This window comes from Brassica oleracea, chromosome C4 (assembly GCF_000695525.1).
Source record: "Brassica oleracea var. oleracea cultivar TO1000 chromosome C4, BOL, whole genome shotgun sequence".
Classification (NCBI taxonomy): Eukaryota; Viridiplantae; Streptophyta; class Magnoliopsida; order Brassicales; family Brassicaceae; genus Brassica; species Brassica oleracea.
Window position 1 is genome coordinate 8,786,843 of NC_027751.1, and position 7,799 is coordinate 8,794,641.

At 27.6% G+C, this 7,799-nt stretch overlaps 1 protein-coding gene across 1 annotated transcript in view; it reads right to left on the minus strand.

The window, feature by feature from the left end:
- The window catches only part of LOC106341855 (ABC transporter C family member 2), an 8,910-nt gene extending 8,665 nt beyond the window's left edge, over window positions 1–245 (minus strand). Inside the window, exon 1 of the mRNA XM_013780584.1 lies at window positions 63–245. The gene's annotated coding sequence lies outside the window, so the exon portion shown is untranslated. The remainder of the gene's footprint in view (window positions 1–62) is intronic.
- Window positions 246–7,799: the final 7,554 nt, after the last annotated feature.

Consider the following 7,799-nt stretch of genomic DNA (forward strand, 5'->3'; position numbering starts at 1 on the left):
GGGGGGGGGGGGGGAACAGAGGAGGAGAACAGAGAGAGATGAAAAGATGAAAGCTTTAATACCTGGAGATTTGGCTAATCACGAGGAAACGAAAAAGGGATCTTATGTACTCACTCGTATGGCTTTGGGAGAAAGTGGGTTCTCTCTTTTTTGATGGAAGGAGAATATCTGAGAGACAGAGAGAAGAGTGATACGTCACCGCTTACGATGCCAAAGATGCAAAATATATGGACGAAAGGGAAGATCTCTCTTTCTCTCTCTCTCCCCTTTTTTCTAACTAGAAATAAGAGCATTATTATTGGGGTTAGCTGGGTTCTTAGCGGAATTTAACCAGTCTCTTAATTTTTAAAGAACCGGTTCTTAAAATTCTTATTTAAAAATCGAGTTTTAGTTTTTTTAAATTAAAAGTTAAGATACGGATTCTTATATTCCGTTAAGAACTCCAACCTAAGAACCCTCAATAATCATGATCTAAAGCTTTTTAACAAACAGAAAAACATTTGATACTATTTTTTACTTAATTTTATGTTATCATATTCTCTGAGAACGTTTTCTATGAATACTATATTTCAAAAGTAGTATATGTTGACAGTATATGGCTCCTTTTATATCAGTTTTGATTTTCTATATCTGAGTATAAATAATGCATATATAAACTACTAACAACTGTAATCCAAATCAATAATGTAACCAAAAATATAACCTATGGTTTAGATAAAATATTATATTATATGAGATTTTAGGAGCTATAAATACTTTTATAAATATTAACAAAAAGATAATTACTGGAGTTAAATGTTTATTCGGCTAATGTTCCAAACATGTTACCTTTTAAAATATTATTTATTAAATTTTGAAATTGTATATCTAATCTATTAATTTAGAGTTCTATTTTTATCTACCATCAACAAATCATAATATGACCACTTAAACAATTAGTTATTATGACATATTTGATTATTTACATTAATAATAAATTAACTATAAATTTTATTTTATTTTTTTAATTATAACAAAATCTTTTGAGAAAGAATCTAATAAAATCTAACTTAAATTTAAATATTTTTTATAAAATAACATATTAATTAATTTTTTTAATTAGTAATATAATATGTTATAAGTCGATGTTAGCTAAAATTTTATTATAAAATAAGAAAATAAAATTATATTTTTTTATTTTTATAAATTCTATAACTATATTCTTTATTGTATATAAAAATAAAAGTGCTATACGAATTAAATATGACAAAATTATATTAAATAGGTAAACTGAGAAAACAAATTAAAAAATTGTTTCATTTAAATAAATTATCACTCATCATAAAATGGATTAAAATTTGTAAACTATATAATATTTTTATACAAATTTTTTTTATTAACATAGATTAAACTTTTATATCTACAACTATATATTATATTTTTATTTATTTTGAAACTCTCAACAATATATTGTTCAAAATGTTTATATATAAAAATATAATAGTATATAATAACATTTAGTTCATATACTATTTAAAAATATATGTTATTAGAAAACTATGAAATTTTAATAATTCATTTGAAATATTAATGACATAAAAAATTTAATTATATTTTTTATTTTAATTATAACCAAATATGTTGAAAAAAATTAGAAAATATTACCAAAAATTAAAATATTTTTTTATAAAATAATGTATTAATTTAGTACCAACACCAAATTCAAAATTCATGTAATCTTCCAAACTTAAAAATAATAGTATAATTTTCAAAGTTTTCTTGACAAAATATAAAATTTTGAAAATAAATATTCAAACTCAAAATGATAATATTTCAAATTTTACAAAAGATAAAATCATAGATAATAAAGAATAACTTTTTGAAATGCACCACGAAAAAAAACTATATATGATGTAAAAATTAAAGAAATCTAATATTTTTAAAAAAATTATTAAAAAAAAACTTAATATCATAGCATCCAAAAATATCCTATATCAATAATATTTACTAAAATATTATGATAGATGCTATCATGTATAAAATTTACTAAAATAATATGGTTATATGATTTAAACAAAACAATGTTTTTACTTATAAATCCCGTAAAATACTAAAATAATATATGTTAAAGTATATTTTTAAAGACAACAAGTAAATATAAATTATCTTAAACATATTCCTTTTCTATAATATAAATAAATAAAATTTAAAAATGTATTATAGTAAAATATATAAATTAAACAAATAACATATTTTGAATGAGGTTATCTATTTGATTATTTCATATTGTTATTTTACTGTACCTAACTTAAAAATAAATTATTAAGTAATAAAAATTAATAACTAAGTAAAATGTATTAAGCAAATCACTATATATTAATAATACTGAATTAAAAATTAAAAAAATATCATAGAGTTACATAATATATAATACTAAAATGAAAATTATATATTTAAAACATTTGTAATAATATCAAATACATTTATAAAATAAAAATATATGCACATATGTGCGGGATATAATCTAGTTTTTCATTAAGAGAAAGGATAGTGGAAGTGAAAAATCTTGTTTCATTATTATTTGATTAGGATTTGGAAATAAAAAATAATTTTGCAGAAAGAATGAAAGAAAGGAAAAAACCCAATTTGTTTACGAGAAACCACTATAAATCAATTAATCTTGATTATAATTCTCCATTTAAAAAAAAAGACCCATATGAAATATCAGTAGTAACCAAGTTGCTTTGGTCTAGTGGTATAGGAGTTCCAGCTGGAGTGTCCGTCCCTGGGTTCGAGTTTTGGCCACTGCGGAATTTACATGTGGGCTGTAGCACCCGAGACCGAAGACCGTTACACGGTGAGCCACATGGTGACGCCCTGGCAGCGTCCATGATCACTTCGGTCTCTAGTCTGGACCACCTCGATGGGGCCAGGATATTCGGTTAGCAAAAAAAAAAAAAAAAAAATATCAGTAGTAACTCATGTCACGTGATCGATGAAAATATTTCATTCAATTAGAAAAATAATGCTGTTCACGTGCAGTGAAAATAACCAATGCCTTTTTGTGTGTTTCTCAATTTATCCACGTCTATTTATAAATAAATCCTCAATCCTGAATACATTAACATTAGTTTTCCCGTGGCCGGTCTCGGAACAAAGACAAAGATTGAACTCTATTTTTTTTTTACATAAGAGGTTGTTTTTGGCATGTTCTTTTTTGTTTCTATAAATTTTAATGTTATAATAATACTGACACTTCTTAAAAGCCACAAAGCCTCGCGTCTGTCTTCTCCCTCCGGGGGTTGGACATGTACGTGGTGGGTACATCTTGGCATGTGGTGGGTGAGAGAACTGAGAAGTCGCAGGGGTGTTTTAATCATTTAGCGATCTGTAGGAGTACAACTTCTCAAAAAGAAATGTAATTTTATCACAGCTAGGACATCCATTTTTTTTTGTTCAACGACATCCAAATTTATATAAAAATAAAAATATGTATGTTTATCTGACTAAAAGGGCAACACACATGAAAAAATATATATACATCGAAAACTACATTCCATCTAAAAACGTGGTGGATATATCTAAGGATTTGGTTGATAATCCACTTCCGAAGCAAAGTTTATCCGATCTCTATGTAATAGTTTGTAAGATATTAATAAAAGAAAAAAGAGTTTGAAAATGTAACAATGGTTCACTAAGAGCTTTATAAACCACTAAAAATAAAGAGATTTTGATCAACATCATAGGTATGAAGGAGAGATTTTTAAGACATTTTCTAAGGTCACAATCCACAGTGATATATGACGCATAATTGTATTTATAAACTTGTAAAAATTTCAAACACATCCTTTATATACTAATGCGCAAATCGTCTAACTAATTAAATAATGACATGTGGAAAATTTGACAAAACAGTAAATAAATAAAAACAATTAAAAAGAAAAAATAGCAAAAGCAAAACAAGTTAAAATTTTCAAATTACTAACTTTTTATAACCTCCTTCACAAAGACAAAATATCCATTACTGTAAAAGTTCTGTTCACAAGTTTTACGTTACGTTAACTGTTAGACGTTTAACGTAACCAACACTACAAGCTGGAAGAATGAAGATTCTCAATCCATGGTGTTCAAAGAAAAAAAAAGATTCTCAATCCAAAAAATATAAGAAAAACGAAGAATACAACCGCAACATCAAAAGGCAAAACACAATCTGTCACAATGATAAATGATTTTAATTACACTACCAATGATGAACATCATTAAAATAAAATAAAAATAGTTTGAGATAATAAAAACACAAGAAAAAAATAGGAAAGAAAGATGCAAGAAACATGTTTCAGAGTTACGTGTCAATTTACATAGTTACTAGATAAAATAAAAAAAAAATTTACTTCACCTCGCCGTCCATTATTCTTTCAGCACCTCCACGATCACCATTTAGTTTTTAGTCATATATTCTATTATTTATAAGATTATTCCATTACTCCACAGTTCAAAAGATCTCTCTTTTGTTTTCATCTTTCTTCTTCATTTTTCATTTTGTGCTCGAGTGTAGCAAAAAAAATCTATGCAAATGTCTTGCCTATATATTCATATTTATTTGTTTCTTTCTCAGTTTAACAATTTTAGTGCTCTCTAATTCTTTCTATATGATTCAGGTTGAGAGGTTGAAGATGGTAGTTCTCCTATTTCAAAAACTTAATTCCTTCAAAGAAGAAGAAAAAGAAAATTCAAAACGTTGTCAGCAACTTAGGTAACAGTAAGTATGTCTTAATTTACTATATACAAATTGATTATTTACAGATCTTTGTTTTTTTATAACAGAACATATTCAACTATTTTCAGTAAAAAAAAAACATATTCAACTATTTTTTCAAATATGTTTATGAATCTATTATATACAAGTTGACTATTTTATACATGTTTTCTTTCTTATCATTGAAGTTCAGGTTGTTGATGACTGTAGAGGAAAAGGAAAACGATGGAGAAGAATCTAAAAATGCAAGTTCAAACAAAATATTCAGAAATGTATTTTTTACTTGGCCTTTTATATTTGTCATGCATCTTAGATATTAAACTATTCAATATATACTTTCAATAAAAAAATAATGTTTTCATAATTTTTTTCCTACTAATATTATATTTAAATAAATAAGTTTACTCCAAAAGTATATTGTTAAAAACTTATTTAAAAACAAATATAGATAAAACTGAATGGATTAGATGTAATAAGTTTAAGTATATTTAGTTTTTTCTATAAAATTATTATCTATGTTCGTAAAAAAATAATAATAATAATTGTTTTAGCCCTTCTAAATTTGTTGTTTGAATACAACACTTCTGATATTACGTCACCATTTTATCTAAATCCAGAATATTTAACTAAAATAATGTTTATTTTTGATTAAATTGAACGTTAGAATTTTATAAAGAAAATAATTAAAATGCAAAATTATATCTTATTTTAAAGCAACATTATAATATTTACTTCTAAGTGTTAGCATATATCTTATTTTTATAAAAACAAGCTTTCAAAAACATGTGTGTTGTATATATTTTTCAAAACTACATCATAGAAATTGTTTTAGTACTTCTAAGTTTATGTATTAGTGTTTACCTAGGTTAAGAAAATATATAAATAAAATAATAATTTATTTTGATAGTCATTTTATGATCAGATAGTTTAGAAGACATTAAAATTGATTGGCATATTCATTAAAAGTCATATTCCATTGGAGTATCAAGGTGTTTTCACAAGTCTCTAAACATTAATTATTTTTTTCTGAAAATTTGGAAAAAAAATGGAGAAACAGTTGTATGAGAAACTCAAATGGTTGGTTTAACTTTGGATGTGGTCTTTTTATACTTAATTTTATGAGAAACTCAAATCTATGTGTTTGAGATTAGCAAAACTATACAAAAAAGTCTATGAATATTAAATTGATTGAGAAACTCAAATGGTTGGTTGTGGCCTTTTTTATACTTAATTATAGTTACGCAACAAAATTATATGAGTATTAAATTGATGAGATAATCTTTAGAGAGACTGCACCATGACTGATGCTTTTAAGCTTTTTAGACTTGTGATGGGTTTGTCCCATAGGGCCATAGCTGGTTTAATAGGATTCCACTAGTCTCGACTACTAATAATCAGTACATGGACTTGTAATAAAACAATAAAGAATACTTTCATCTAAAGACACCATTTCAACCCATGTACGAAGTCTAATTGCATAGTCTCTACACAAACTAAGTCCAGTCCGAAATATCTGTGTTCCTTTAAAGATGTGCTCATGTGCCTCTAGCTTTTTAATTCCCTTTCAAATGTTGTTGTCCTTGCTATAGCCATCTCTACTGCCCAATCTCAATTGCTAGGTCGACGAAAAAGTTTGTGGCACGCTTATTTGACAGACAAAACCACGTGCTAGTGGTCGGGTGGTAGCATGGCGTTCCAGCATTGCTAAGCGAGCTGAGTTCGAATCCGACTACATTCAGATATCTTTAACACGTGGCCACCGGTGATTTAACATTCTCTCGTCGGGGAGCAGTTTACTTTTTTATTTTATTTGACAGACAAAAAAAAAACTAATAGACCATTTCACATACAGCCACGGTTCCCATTCACATATGTGAAATACCTTTTAGATTTGGAACCAATCACATCATTGTAAACTTTTCCACAGCGGTTGACAAGGAGCAAAAGAGATGTCGATTCTTTTTTCAGGTCAACAAATGAGAGAATATATCATGTGTATGTAGGGTGCTTTCTCGTTTGATACCTTTTTTAGTTGCGTGTTTGCATTGATCCCGTCTTCTCTTGTTTTAGCCATGTCAAAAGTAACCGAGTTGGTAAAAGAACTGGCTTAGTCTTAGTGTCTTTTCCCGTTTGCTTATATTAGATTTTTTTGTGACTATTTATTCCGTGATGGAAAATAAAAGTTTCATTATAAAACATACGAACACAGAACACAAGGTAGTGACATTACAGAGCACCAATGTTCTCAAGGCCGAGCACAACTCCGACGCCGATGATGTGTCCTACGTTGCCGGCGAGCATCTACCGGCTTCTTTGGAGATCACAGAAATCGATTCTGTTTGGGCTAGATAAGGTTGTCGAGGAATGCACCTCAAAGAGTAAGGCCCATCAGGCACTTTAGTGCTATTACTCTTTGAAGAAAACAAAATTGTGAATTAGCCCAAATATTATATTTCGTTCAAAAATTAACTAACCCATGTTATGGATATATACTATATGTGAAGCCACTTCCACAAACCATATTTGAACTGTTCGGTAAAGATCATAGTCGGAACTTGTTGAGAATAGCATGCATATTAAACTCGAAAAAGCAAGAAATTAGAGAGTACACTTGACTGAGACAAACTTTTGTATCAATGATGTCAACAATAAGTTATAAACCTCTAGACATGTACTTATAAGCCTCAAATCACAGTTTTCTATTTCGACCAAAAATGAGTTTCCTAATCGAATAGAGTACTATATCGTGGGAGTCTCCTACCTTGACTTTTTACTATTTTACTAGTATGTCGAAATTTAATTCTCAGCAAGTGTAAGAGAGCTACTCGGGTTGTTCGTTTCTTCATTCAAATGATCCATTCGAATGGAAATGGACTTTTTGTTCGTTTAGACACAAAAAGTACAACTCATTCGGATGGTTCATTTGAATGATTTTCGAAAAATTAAGTTTAATTTCAAAAACCAGTTGAATGAACCTCGAATTATTTGGCTGGAACTGGTTCAGTCAAAATGTTTAAAAGTCTATATTACCCCTCATAAACTTCTGAAATAACAAACCTAATTA